Source organism: Chiloscyllium plagiosum, unplaced genomic scaffold (assembly GCF_037043375.1).
Source record: "Chiloscyllium plagiosum isolate Xiang-an unplaced genomic scaffold, Cpla_swu_hap1 HiC_scaffold_27, whole genome shotgun sequence".
Taxonomy (NCBI): domain Eukaryota; kingdom Metazoa; phylum Chordata; class Chondrichthyes; order Orectolobiformes; family Hemiscylliidae; genus Chiloscyllium; species Chiloscyllium plagiosum.
Window position 1 is genome coordinate 14,424,390 of NW_028270165.1, and position 15,437 is coordinate 14,439,826.

A 15,437-nucleotide genomic window follows, 5' to 3' on the forward strand; every position below is an offset into this window, starting at 1 on the left:
GCTATCAGCCCCTGCTTGGCCAATTTGCATTTTTGCCTGTCCTGAAGTCTACCTTGGAGGATGGTCACCCGAAGGTCCAAGGCTGAATGTCCCAGACCGCTGTAGTGTTCCCCGACTGGGAGGGAACACTCCTGGCTGCTGATTGTTGTGCAGTGTCCATTCATCTGTTGCTGTAGCCTCTGCTTGGTCTCACCAATATACCAAGACTCAGAGCATCGTTGCCTGCAGCGTATGAGATAAACAATGTTGGCTGAGTCACATGAGTACCTGCTGCACTCATGGTGGGTGGTGTCCTCACGTGTAATGGTCATAATCGTGTCAACATTCTGATACGTTTTTCATCATCTGCCGTGACAGAGTTGTATCGTGTTGTCCTGAAGGCCAGGCAGTTTTCTGAGAACAATTATCTGTTTAAAGTTTGGCGGTTGTTTGAAGGCGAGAAGTGGAGGCGTGGGGAAGGTCTTGGCGAGGTGCTCATCCTCATCAATAATGTGTTGCAGGCTGTGAAGAACATGGCGTAGTGTTTTGGCTCCTGAGAAGTACTGGACAACAAAGGGTACCATTTTGGTTGCAGCTCGTGTCTGTCTCCTAAAGGAAGTCATTACAGTTTCTTGCTGTGACACATTGGAATTGGCAGTTGATGAGTTGAACATTGTACCCCGTTCTTATGAGAGCATGCTTGTGTACTTCCAAGTGTCTGCCATGTTCCTCCTCACCTGAACAGATCCGATGTATGCGAAGGGCTTGTCCAGAGGGGATGGCTGTTTTAATATGTTTCACGAGAGAAGTGTAGCACTGTCAGGTTATCCGTGGGTTTGCGGTCCAGGGAAGTGCTGATATACGCATCCTTGATAGAGCTGCATGTGTTCAAAAATGAGACAGATACTAAAGAGTATTGTTGTTTCAGTGACTCCTCACCATGGGTCCACAGGAAGAAATGTCATCAATATATCTGGTGTATAGTGTTGGTTGGAGATCCTGTGCAGAAAAGAAGCCTTGTTCGAACCTGTGCATGAAAATGTCGGCATACTGGGGTGGAAGTTTGGTCCCCATGGCTGTTCCATGTGTCTGGATGAAGAACTGGTTGCCAAAGGTGAAAATGTTGTGGTTGAGAATGAAGCGGATGAGTTGTCGGACAGTGCTCAGAGATTGGCAGTTGTTGGTATTGAGTACTGAGGCTGTTACCGTGATGCCATCATCGTGAGGAATGCTGGTGTAGAGTACTGACATGTCCACGGATTCAACTAATCCGTGGATGCTGAACTTCTGGAAGGATTGGATCAGAAGTCTTGATGAATGCTGTCAGTTCACGGTTGTGCTCTTTGTCAGATCAGCTGGTAGTTGCCTGTTGTGTTCCTGGTCAGTTGTTTGTACACTTCCTTGCAGAAGTCCTTTGTGGGCGGCACGGTAGCACAGTGGTTAGCACTGCTGCCTCGCAGCGCCAGAGACCCGGGTTCAATTCCCGACTCAGGTGACTGACTGTGTGGAGTTTGCACGTTCTCCCCGTGTCTGCGTGGGTTTCCTCCGGGTGCTCCGGTTTCCTCCCACAGTCCAAAGATGTGCAGGTCAGGTGAATTGGCCATGCTAAATTGCCCGTAGTGTTAGGTATAGGGGTAAATGTAGGGGTGGGTTGCGCTTCGGCGGGTCGGTGTGGACTTGTTGGGCCGAAGGGCCTGTTTCCATACTGTAATGTAATCTAAAATCTAATCTAAAGTCCATTCTATTCCGAATTACTCAAAAACTGCATAAATCCATGTAAGATTCTGTAGCTCCCACTATTAGAAATAGAATCAGTCTGACCTAACATTGGGACACAGACAGACTTTAATGTCTCACCTTCAATGCATTATCTGAGCTGAGGTGACACCTATTGTTAAAAGCTATCTTGAGAATGTAAGTTTAAAAAAGTTCTGGGATTTACAAATGAAGAAATCGAAACTAACATGGTCATCCTAAAAGATGCAAGCTCACCTGCACACTTTAGCACAGCTGATCCACCCTAAAGTGCAGATCTTTGGACTGTGGGAGGAAGCCAGAACACCCAGAGGTAACCAACACAGACACAAGGGGGAGAACATGCCAAGCTTCACACAGACAGTCACCCAAGGATGGAATCAAACCCAAGCTCCTTGCGTTATTAAGCAGCATTGCTAACCACTGAGCCACCATCCCACCCAGTGCTTTGAGGTTCTGCTTTGTCTTTGCAGCTTTAAACTTCTCATGCGCCCTCAGCAGAGGCTGTGTCCTGCTGACATCGTTGGACCACACCCATTGCACCTCCCTTTCCCACTTCTCCAGCCCTGAACGCATCGGTTCCTGAATCCTGGCACCAGATTCCGATACCATCTGTGCTCCTGCTGCCAACTGCAGAGAACGGAGGCAATCCCCGTCACTAATCTGTCCCTTACCTCCCCCTCACCAAAGTTGTTCTTACTCCCACCACACCACAGTTAGCTCCTCCCCTCTGCAGCCCTCTCTCAGATCCCCTTTACCTGCCTGACCGGGCTCACACCCTCCTGACCCTGTCCACTGACCCCATCAGAAGGCTCTGTACGGAGGGAAAGACCATCTCCCGGAATAAAAAAAACATCTGATTAACTTTCCGCCTTGCCTTCCCAGCATGTCAGCAACCTGGCTTCCAGTTCCACCTCTCTGATCCGAAGGCCCTCCAAGTTGTGTTTGCCCTAGATCACATCATCCAGAGCCTTCCACCTTTTGCAAATTAAAAGACAAGTCTCACCCTGCCCTCTCCAGTGTCTATTGTGTAACTGCTTAATCATTTCTCGTGGCCGAGCAGAGACTGATAGCCAAGTTTGGAACCCATGAAGATGGCCTTCACCAGGATCTTGGTTTCATGTTACATTACAGGTGACCCCACTACACTGTACACATTCTGTCTCTCTGTCTCTCACACACAGCCATACATTCTCACATACTAAGGCAGGCACTCTCTCAGATATACGCGCTCTCTCAGATGCACACACATGTACCCACCCACACTCTCACCCACACACACATCCTCCTGCACACTCTCACTTTACCAAGCATGCACACACGCAAACACACACTCTCTCAGCCAGACTGACGTGTATGCACACACTCACTCACTCTCATGCATTCACGCATAGATAAGACCATGGGATGAATTTGCATTTGCAGAATTATGTTTATAGATACATTCTATTTTGCTCAAAAAGTGCACAATCTGCAGACAGTCAATCCATGTAATATTTTATAAATTCCTACTTTGGAAACAGAACCAGTATGACTCAAGACAGACTCGAACTTCACATCTTTCATGCATTGTCTGAGCTGAGATGGCACCTCTTTGTAAAACCTGAAGTTATCTCGAGACTGTGACTTAAAATAAGTTTTGGGATTTACATACTAATGAACTGAAACCTGCAACCCATTCTAAAGATGAAACACTTAAAAGCAGTCGAGGTTTGTTCATATATCATTTTGCTACAAATTCTGTGTCTTATGATCCTGCTGCACGAAGGAGCAACATTCCGAAAGCTAGTGCTTCCAAATACACCTGTTGGACTATAACTGGATTTTAACTATGTTTCCAGTGAAAACAGCCCACCCCTCCCACTGCTGCCAGTAAACTTTACAATGCTGAGGAAACAATGAACCGTCAGTCCTGAAAAATGTACAAATCTAATAATACGAGCTACACATTGACTGGTCCTTCTGATATAAGACATTGGAAACCTCGCGCCGGAGATTGAAAGAAATTAGCAGCTTTAAAAGAAAAATCTGCTGGATCTCATAGCCTTCAATGTCTGAGTCCGATAGTAAGTTCAGGTAACTTTTGTTGGGACCCAACTTTGTTGCAGCTTCAGATCGTCCCAGCAAAAAGGTGCACAAAAAGTAGATTTTTTTTAAACCCACACATACACACACTTCCCTGCATCCCACTTTCTTCACTATTGGTCAGCTGAGTTGTCCCTTTGTAATTCGATCCTTGGTGCAGCCTCAGCCTGGAGGAAGTATTGCTTCACTCAGCAATTGCAACCCATAGCCTGTATGCAAGTAAGATTCCCCCCGCGCATTTGCAGAGGGGCTGTCAAGAGTCAACCACACTGCTGTGGTCTGGAGTCACATATAGGCCAGACCAGGGAAAGGATGCAGCTGGGACGAGTGAGTGAATCCTTTCCCACAACGGCAGTTTCCTCCCCTAAAGCATGAGTGAATCAGATTGGGGTGTTTGTTCCCTGAAAATGGTTTCATAATGAGATTCTGAACTCCAGATTTCTGACTGAACTCCAAATCCGCCATCTGCTATGGTGAGATTCAAACCCGGGAGTCCACAGAACTGGGTTATTAACGCAGTCGATAATGGCACTCGGCCGAAGCTCCTTCAATCCCCCTGCGATGGAGGTGAACTCACTGATGTCTCTGCAGGTGGGAGGAGCGGGTGAAGCCCTTCCCGCACAGAGAGCAAGTGAACGGCCTCTTTGATCCTCCAAGCTGAGTAAATGGTGTGAAGTACTGTACTTTTCACAGTCACCTCATTCGGGTGTATCAGTATTCTTCCTGCCACACCAGTGTCCAAGCAGACAGAAGCAAACATTTCTTCTCGACTGGAATAGCTGCTGATATTCAAGTCCCAATGAATCAAGTGGCTCTGTCAGAAGCTGATGTATCTTTTGGTTTCAGATTTCTTTCCCCATGTCTTCCTGCAAAAGAAACCATGAAATAAGTCACGGTCAGTACAGTCAAATGAACATAACATCGGTGACAATTCCTTAGATTGCCAGATACCTGCTGATCATATATTATTCATGACACAGAAACCTGAAAACCCTCATTCAGCCAGATAGCATTAAGTTTATAAAGAGGAAAACTTCATTTAGATGACAATGACCTGGAACAACCTTCCTACAAAGGTGCTGGAAATGGAGCTGAATGAAGGATATGAAAGTGAAATGTCAAGGCTGCTTCAGGAAAGAAAGCCAGTAAAGTTGCCGAAAGACTTCCTGCTGACCTGTTAAATAAAAATGAATACAAGAAATACAGGATGTAATTCCATTACTATATTAGAAGGTGAAAAATCATAGCCATGCAGCTTGTACAACAGTGAATATCAGATATACACCATATGAAGCAATCATAAAATCCCTGCAGTGCAGAAAGAGGCCATTTGGCCCATCGAGCCTACTCCGCCATTCTTTAAGATCATGGCTGATCTATCCATCATCTCAGCTCCTCTTACCTGCATTATCCTGACTACCCTAAATTTACCTACCATCCAAAATCCCATCGAACTGTGTCTTGAATATGCCTGCTTCTATTGCTTCCTTGAGCAAAGAATTCCATAGATTCACCACTCTCCAGGAAACGTCGTCCCTCCTCCTCTGCCTTAAACCTAGCCATATAATCTTGTTACCTAGTCTAACCCACCAGCAGAAACGACGAGATAGGGTGGGTCTGGGTGGCATGCTGTTCGACGGGTCAGTGTGGACTTGATGGGTTGAATGGTCTCCTTCCACACTGTAGGGCTTCTATGATTTACTGCAGTTGTGTTTGCCCAGAACCACGACTCCCAGGACCTCCGAACTTCTGCAAATTGAAAGACAAGTCCCACCCTGCCCTCTCATATGTGTGTTATCTAATTGCTTCATCGCTTCCAGTGAATACAGCCCACACCTCCCACTGCTGCCGATAACCTTTACAATGCTGATGCAACAATGCAATACCTGCAATACTGAAAACCGTAAGGCTTCTGATGATCCCAGTTACTGATTCACCGCTCCTTCTGATGCACAGCATTGGAAGTACATTGTTGGGGGCTGAAAGAAATGAGCAGTTTAAAACAAAAACCCACCGAAACCCTTCTCTAGGCTTCCCGCTCAGGACACTTTACTTAAAACACTTCAACCCCACATTGCAACAAATTCCCACATTCCATCAAAATCCTGGAAGTCCTCACTTACTCAGTTGCTGTCTCTCAAATGAAAGATTTTATTGTAGCTCTACTCCCAGTAAGGACAAAATATCTTTGAAAGCTGCTCTGAAATTCCAGTCTTCACAACAATACTTCTGCTTTCCTTCAGTCCAAATTGTCTGTGCTGACCAGATATCCCAAATTAACATAGTCACATTTGTCAGCACTTAGCCTATATCCCACTCAATTCACCCTGTTACCAGATGCCATTTAAAATGCTGTAATTATACCAGCCTCCACCACTTCCTCTGGCAGCTCATTCCATGCTTGCATCACTCTCTGTGTGAGACAGTTGTCCATAAGGTTCCTTTTAAATCTTTCCCCTCTCACCTCAAATCTATGCCCTCTAGTTTTGGACTCCCCTACTATGTGGAAACGTTTTTGGATATTCACCCTATCCATGCTCCATATGAACTTCTATAAAGTTACCCCTCAGCCTCCAATGCTCCAGGGAAAACAGCCCCGGCCTATTCAGCCTCTCCCTTTAGCTCAAACCCTCCAACTCTGGCAATAGCCTTGTAAATCTTTGCCAAACCCTTTCAAACTTTCACAACACTTTTCCTGTAGCAGGATAACCAGAACTGAACACAGTATTCCAAAAGTAGCCTAATCAATGTCCAGTACAGGGGCAACATGACCTCCCAACATCTGTACTGAAATGCACTGACCTATAAAGGCAAGCATACCAAACACCTCCTTCACTATCCTGTCTACCTGCGACTCCACTTTCAAGAAACTATGAACCGGCACTCCAAGGTATCTTTGGTCAACAACACTCCCCATTAACTTCGCAGACCCTTCCCTGATCTGCCTTTCCAAAATCAAAATTTCAAAATGGGGTTGAGAAACGTATCAGTTGTGATTGAATGGTGGAGTAGATCTGATGGGCTGAATGGCCTAATTTCTGCACCTATGTCAAATGGTCTCTTGCTGTCCTGGACACAGAGTGAGAGAATTGGGAGCAGGAATAGGTCATTTGGTCTTTCCAGTCGGCACCAGCATTGAACAGTTCATAACTGGATATAAATATACCGGCATCTCGGTGAACAGGGTGGGATTTTTTTCACTGCAGCATCGGAGGTTGAGAGATGACCTTAGAGAGGATTACAAAATCTTCAGGGGTATCGATGAGGTGAACAGCAGGTATTCTTTCCCTGGGATGGGTGTTTCAAGGTTATGGAGCAAACTTTGAAGATGAGAGGAGAAATATTTTAAAAAGACATGAGGGGCACCTTTTTATTTTAAGACAGAGAATGGTTCTCATGTGGTATCAATGTCCAGAGGAGGTGGTGGATGCAGGTACAGTTACAATTTTTAAAAGACATTTGGATAAGTACATAGAGTCATAGAGATGTACAGCATGGAATCAGACCCTTCGGTCCAACGCATCCATGCCGACCAGATATCCCAACCCAATCTAATCCCACCTGCCAGCACCCGGCCCATATCCCTCCAAACCTTCCTATTCATATACCCATCCAAATGCCTCTTAAATGTTGCAATTGTAATAGGAAAGGTTCAGAGAGTCTGGACCAAATACTGGCAGGTGGGACTAGTTTAGTTTCAGAACACAGTCAGCATGGACTAGTTGGATTTAATGGTCTGTTTCTGTGCTGTATGCCTGTAACTGTTCTATACTGGTCTTAAAACCATTTTCTTACCCGCCCAACCCCCCCTCCCCACAATACCCATCACTTCTTTGTTCTTCAAAGTCAAATGAACTCAGCTTTGAATACATTCAATGACTGACCTAACTGCAGGAAGACATCCCCACTTCTGACCTCAACTTCTCTTGCTAATATTCCACTTGGCTTGCTGCTCCTGTCTGACAACTGGCAGTGACTGGTGTAGAAGGACGCTGAGGCCCCTTTGTACATTCACACATCATTCCTGATGAAGGGTTCGTGCCTAAAACATTAACTCTCCTCCTCCGTTGCTGCCTAACCTGCTATGCTTTTCCAGCGCCACACTTTTCAACTCTGATCTCCATCATCTCACTTTCACCACATCTCAACAGATCACCATTTAAACAATGCGCCTCCTCTCTGCGCTTTTTTTTAACATCAAAGGCTATACATTGTGTCACTGCATTTGCCATGTGTTTGTAAATTGAGACAGACCTGGATCAACTTTTCCGGAGTCTGACCCCTCCCTCGATTCACTCTTTCCTTTCAGTTGCTGCAAGTTAACAATTGAACCCCAGAATGAAACAAAAAATGGAAAAAGTGGTGAGAAACAGGCTGTTGTACTCACAAAAGTTAGACAGAGGAAGCAAGTTACAGTCTGGGGTGAAGTTCACAGAGAAAGGAGCAGCAGCAGCTTCAGAGCTCACGGTCCAACAATGGCCGGCTCTGGTTGGCAGGAGGACCAGTCTCCTTCCGGTCCTCCAAGGTTCTCCATTGGTCCATGGAAAGGAGCTAACGCGAAGTTTCTGCGGACACCAAGGAATATGCGCAGTGCTTTGCTGACACTGGCGGTCATGCGCAGTGCTTGCTGACACCGCGGAGCATGCTCAGTGTGCAGGAATTTGTTACAAATTTTAAAGTTAAAAATCACAATACACCTGGTTATAGTCCAACAGACTTATTTAGAAGCACTAGCTTTCAGAGCGCTGCTCCTCCATCAGGTGGTTGTGGAGTATAAGATCGTAAGACACAGAATTTATGATCGTATACTCCACAGCCGCCTGATGAAGGAGCAGCGCTCCGAAAGCTAGTGCTTCCAAACAAGCCGATTGGACTGTAACCTGGTGTTGTGTGATTTTTAACTTCGGACACCCCAGTCCAACACGGGCACCTCCACATCATGACAAATCTTAAGTGTCCAAATGCGAAGACGAGAGAAAAATGCCGAAGCAAATTTTGTCGAAATGTTTTTTCCCTGTGCCTAGACATGTTATTCCTTTTGCATTTTGTCTGGCTGCTCAACGTTTCTGTCGTTTCCCCAGGGTAGAGGTATTGCAAAACTACAGGGTATAGGTTTAGGGTGAGGGGAAAAGATTTTAAAATATTTAAAAGACTCGGAATATAACATTCACCCCTTACAGGGCGAAAGTGAGGACTGCAGATGCTGGAAATTAGGTTCGAGAGTGTGTGCTGGAAAAGCACAGCAGGTCAGGCAGCATCTGAGGAGCAGGAGAATCGACTTTTTGGGCAAAACCCTTCATCAGAAAATAGCCATGGGGAACTGCAAGGCTGTAGCGTAATCGAGTGGGTCTGGGTGGGATGCTGTTGGGAAGGTCAGTGTGAATGGTCTGCAGGAATGAAATGCCTTAGCCATGCTTATATTGAGAAATGGTTACCCCAAATCTGCTGTGGGACGAGTGGGTTCCAGTTCGTGGGACACTGACACCAGTCCTGGGGAAGGTGGGATTTGTGCTGTCTTTCGCTTCCCATTCTGCCCCTAGTCCATTTTCTCCCCACCCACTGCCCCGCCCTTTCTCCCTTCTTCACACTGCACCCCGATTCTATCCCCAACCCTCTGAACCCCAATCATTCTCTACTCCCCAACCTCTGTCCCCTCTCCATTTCTCTCCCTTCTTCACCACCACCAGTGCCCCCGCCCGTCCTTTCTCGTGCCTCAGCCCTCTTTGATCTAGTGGCCGAGCAGAGGCTGATAGCCAAGTTTAGAACACATGATAATGGCCTCAGCCGAGACCCTGGGTTCACATCACACTACAGGAGACCCAGCTACACAATACACTCTCACACACACAAGCACACTCTCTTACATACTCACACGCTCGTGCAGACCCTCTCTGATAGACATGCTCTCTCTCAGACACACAGTAATACATCCCCACACTCAACCCGACGCATACACCATCTCACATACTAATACTCCATCACACACACACACTGTACCCAGCATGCACACGCACACACACGCTCTCTTTCATGCATGCACTCACATATAGAAGTCTTTGGGGTGAATCTGCGTTTGCAGAATTATATACTTGGAAATAGAACCAGTCTCACTCAAGATTAGGATACAGATAGACCCTACCCTCACAGCTTTCATGCATTGTCTGACCTGAGGTGTCACCTCCTTTTATAGAACCTTAAGTTACCTGGAGAATGTGATTTTTAAAAAGTTCTGGGATTTACAGATTAATGAACCGAAATCTACAACCCGTTTTAAAAGATGAAAGACTCAACAGCAATCTAGGTTTCTTCAATATATCATTTATGTTGCATGACACTATAATCTTTTATTCTATATTCTGTGTCTTATGATCCTCCTCCACAGCAACTACAGGTCCAAGGAGAACTGTCCCAACTTTCCAATCTACCTTCAGAACTGACACTCCTCAGGCACGGCACCATTCACGTCAACCTGTTCATACCCTGAGACCAACGAGCCACATTCCGTGGGCGTAGCCAGCTCCAGAAGCAGCTGAGACTTGCTCAGTACGAAATACATTGTACATTGCTCCCAGAATTTCAAGCCGCAACGAGTTTCAAGAACATCTGCTTCTCAGTCTGTCTCCTGCTCCCAGAACACTGCTGTTTGTCCTGTCCCCAGGGACCGGGCTCTCTGCACGAGCGGATAATTGAACCATTTTGTTTCTACTTGCAAGCTGTGCTGGTGGAAGGCAGAGCCCATTCGCTCTTCTGCTCTCTCTCACTATCACTTGGGGTAGGAGCCGTCATTGACACGAATGCATCAAATGGCAACTTTGAACTTGTTCCAAAGGTCTGTTATCGGAAAAAATGGCAAGGTGATGTGCTATCGGGACAGACAGAAATGGACACCGGAGACTCTTCCCTCAGGTAAATTGATATGAGTGCCTTCTTGTGCAGCCTGTTTGGTGTTCAGAATTTGCCTTGACACAGCAATCCTGCAGAAAGTCTTTTGTTACACGGGCGTCTGATTCTTTACCGCAGGAAATGGACAAAGAAAAGCAAGTCATGTGTTTCAACTTCACCAGTTCATTACCATCTGAGGGAAGAGGTTTCACACTTGAGATCAGAACACACCGACAGAACAGGACGAGACAACTCAGAGCTCCACAAGGGTGCCAGCGCAACTGTGTAAATCTGACCCTAACCACTCTCTGCACGAAAATGTTCTTCATAATGTTATTTTTACTTCCTCTCCTCAAGACTCTGCCTAATTGTTCGCGATCCTTTCAGGCGTGGTACCATTTTCACTATATTATTTTCTCTGTCTAAACCCCTCATGTCTTGGAAAATGTCAACTGGGCCAGATTTCAAACTTCTGTCTCCAAGGAGAGCTGTCCCAACTTTCCAATCTGCCTTCATTATTGACATTCCTCATACACGGCACAATTCACGACAACCTGTTCAGCGCTGTCTCCAATCACCTGCTCTTCTGCTGTCTCCCTCTCTCTGAATCATTTCGTTGAGAGGTGTCAGTTTCACTAAAAAGGCCCTGACCTTGCGGTTGCCTGACACTTTAACACATCACCCTGTTCCCTGGCCAACATCTCTGTCTCAGGCTTGGAGCAATGTTCTAGCTCCAGATGAAAGAACAACACCTCATTTTCCACTTGCCGAATCGTTGTGGATCCTTTCAGGTGTGGGAGCATTTTCACAACATTATTTCCTGTTTCTAGGCCCCTCATGACTTGGAAAAGTTCGGATCTCCGAGGAGAGCTGACCCAATTTTCCAATCTACCTTGATTGCTGACATTCCTCAAACACCGCACCACTCACGTCAACCTGTTGAACACTATCTCCAACCATTACACTTCCCTGTTTTCCACCTCATTCGTACTCCAGACAGCCCAACCTCGTTTCACGAAGGCGTTTTTTGAGAAAATTAATCAGGCAGTTTTGCACAAGTCAAGTTAAAAAACGCGGGCTCGTCCGGGATTTGAACCCTCTCTCTGAGCTGGCGGCAAACACAGCAAGGTACGTCGAGACTATAAGCCTGCTGAAACTTGCTCAGTGTGAAGTACATTCCACATTGCTCCAAGCATTGCAAGCAGCAAAGCGTTTCCAGAATATCTGCTTGTCATTCTGTCCCCGGGGCGCAGATATTTGTCTCATCCCCAGGAACTGGACTACCTCCACTGGTGGATAATTAAACCATTTTATTTCTACTTGCACGTTGTTCTGGGGGGTGGGACGGGGTGTAGGGTGGGGGCGGGTAGAGTCCATTCGATCTTCTGCTCTCTCTCTCTCTCTCTCTGAAACCCTTGGGGAGAGAGGTGTCAGTTACATTAATGCGGAGAACATGAACAACTTTGATTGTGAACTTTGTCCAAGGGTCTGTTATCGGAGAGATAGAAAGATGCTGTGCTGGCAGGACAGAAAGAAATGGACACCGAGAACTCTTCGCCCAGGTAAATTCACATTGTTGTGCAGCCTTCTTGGTGTTCAGAAATCGTCTTCACCCAGCAATCTTACGGAAAGTCTATTGCAAAGTGGGCATCGCTTTCTTTGCTGCGATCGCGCAGCAGTTAACATCTGAGGCCCAAGTGTCCCAGATGAAGAGAATCCGAGTGAAACCTTCACTCACTGAGAGTCATCCCCACGGCCCTGAGCTGAGGGACTGCAGGCATCCAACACGGAAGGGACGGTTAAAAATGAAGCAGTTTTGCTCCCTCAGCCTCTCTGTCCCAGAGACAGGCAGTGGGGCGGCATAAACACGTAGCATCATTCTCGCGCAGACAGAAGCCGTTCAGCCCATCGAGTCCACGGCGACTGTCTGTCACGTGTCTCTCTCTCTGAGGTTATTCACAATCGGTGGTATCCGACCTAATAGTAGAGGACTATGTCTGAGTCGTGATGCGGTTTCTGACATGCTTGTCATTCTCGTCTGGACCAGGGTGGCGAATTAGTGCAAGGAATGGACGAAACCGCAAGGCATGTGTTTCAACTTTACCAGCTGATTGGCATCGCAGAGAACTGGGTTTGCGATTCAGTTCAGAGGAAACAGACGAAGGACAGAAAACCATTGAGACCTCTAAAATCATGCCACTTGAATTGAGTGGATTTGGCGAGTGCATCGATATACTAAATGCCATGAAGTAGATGCAAAGGCGGCTTGTAGAAGAGAGCAGCACGAGGCGACATTGAACAATAGCAGAGGATGGTTTCGATGCATCGACCTCGGGGTTATGGGCCCAGCACGCTCCCGCTGCGCCACTCTGCTGCCGCACGCGGCGCACCTTCCACAGAACACTTCAGGTTTCCGTCTGGCACGCGGCAGGCACCTTCGAGCCTGATGTCAAAGACCTCCACTGCTGTCGTGTAATATGCTGTTTCGCAGACGTATGGAGGCTGTGTAAATATAAACTTATTTCTAAATTCCCACATTCTGTTGGTCGAACTGTGATTTCACACTGAATCACAACATGTGTCACAGCGCAGACGGTGGCCATGCGGCCCACCTTCGCTCTGCTGGTTCTACACTTTAGTAAACGTGTGTCTCTATTCGTTTCATTCTCTCGCCTTCTCAGCGTCAATCTGCACATCTGAACGTGACCACCGAATTCCCTTTTGTGTCCATTGAATCTTCCTCTTTGTCAGTGTCAGACAGGGACTTACTGACCCTAACCACTCCCTGTAACGAAAACGTTCTTCCTCATGTCACTTTTCCTTCTTTACCTCGTGACTTTAAAATTCTGCCGAATCGTTGTGGATCCTTTCAGGTGTGGGAGCATTTTCACAACATTATTTCCTGTTTCTAGATCCCTCATGACTTGGAAAAGTTCGCTTCTCCGAGGAGAGCTGTCCCAATTTTCCAATCTACCTTGATTGCTGACATTCCTCAAACACCGCGCCACTCACGTCAACCTGTTGAACACTATCTCCAACCATTTCACTTCCCTGTCTTCTGCCTCATTCGTACTCCAGACAGCCCAACCTCGTTTCACGAAGGCGTTTTTTGAGAAAATTAATCAGGCAATTTTGCACAAGTCAAGTTAAAAAGACGCGGGCTCGTCCGGGATTTGAACCCGGGACCTCTCGCAAGTCGGCACTGGAAAGGACCCTAAGCGACAATCATACGCCTAGACCAACGAGCCAGTGGGCCAGAGCGCTACTGACGACCCACACCGCTTGCGTGACCTGAGACTTGCTCAGTATAAAATACATTTGAGATTGCTCTGAGAATTGCAAGCGGCAAAGAGTTTCCCGAACAGCTGCTTCTCATTCAGTCTCCCTGCTGCTGTTTGCCCCGTCCCCAGGAACTGGGCTCTCTCCACTGGCAGATAATTCAACCATTTTGCTTCGAAACTTTTCTCTGACACCCGAGTGGCCAGTGACAAGCATTGCCATCCTCAACAAAGGATACAGAGAACAGGAGAAGACCACGCAAACCTCCAATAGTGTATCAACGCGACTGTGCACATTGGGCCAGTATATCACTGGGAAATATTTATGTCCAAGCTGTTTTCGGAAGCAGATGAGAAGGCGAGGTGCAGAACAGAGCGCTGTTATACCGGAAAGCTGCTAAAGACGACATTGAATGAATAGGAGAGAATGCGTTCTCAGCTGGGTTATGGTCTCAACACGCACCCGTTGTGCCAGGGGTTCCACCTCGGTTCCACTCTTCCTTCACTCGCAACACCCCACACCCACCTCCCATAGTGCCAAGGCACTTTCCCCTGCAACCGCCGAATGTGTAACACCTGCCCATTTACCTGCTCCCTCCTGAATATCCAAGGGCTCAAACATACCTGCCAGGTGAAGCAGCACTTTTGCCACAACCTAGTCCGCTGCATTCGCTGCTCACAGTGTCATTTCCCCAATGTAGCATGAAGCATAAACTGGGTGACTGCTTCGCAGAACATCCCGGTTTTGCCCGCAGGAAAAAGGCCCTGGCCTTGCGGTTGCCTGCCACTTTAACACATCACCCTGTTCCCTGGCCAACATCTCTGTCTCAGGCTTGCAGCAGTGTTCTCGCTCCAGATGAAAGAACAACACCTCATTTTCCACTTGGAGACCTTACAGCCCTCCGGTCTTCAATATCGAGTTCCATAACTTTAGGGCCTGAACTCCCCCATGTCCTTGACCCCTACCACACAAACGACTCCTTGTTATCACCTCGTCTGCTATGACACACTACGTATTGTTAGCCGCTAACAGTCTCCATTAACAGTTATTCGCCCTCTCACGCGGATCGTTATTCACTCCCACGTCCTTCCTATTGTTCTCTCTCTGAGCTGGCGGCAAACACAGCAATGTCCATCGGAGACTCTGAGCCAGCTGAAACTTGCTCAGTATGAAGTACATACCACGTTGCTGCAAGAATTGCAAGCAGCAACGCGTTTCCAGAACATCTGCTTGTCATTCTGTCCCCGGGGCGCTGATATTTGTCTCATCCCCAGGAACTGGACTACCCCCACTGGTGGATAATTAAACCATTTTATTTCTACTTGGACGTTGTTCTGGGGGGTGGGACGGGGTGTAGGGTGGGGGCGGGTAGAGTCCATTCGATCTTCTGCTCTCTCTCTCTGTCTCTCTCTGAAACCCTTGGGGTGAGAGGTGTCAGTTACATTAATGCGGGGAAC

General features: G+C 47.1%; 1 protein-coding gene across 1 annotated transcript in view; it reads left to right on the top strand.

The window, feature by feature from the left end:
- The window catches only part of LOC148143179 (uncharacterized), a 217,166-nt gene that overhangs the window by 32,891 nt on the left and 168,838 nt on the right, over window positions 1-15,437 (top strand).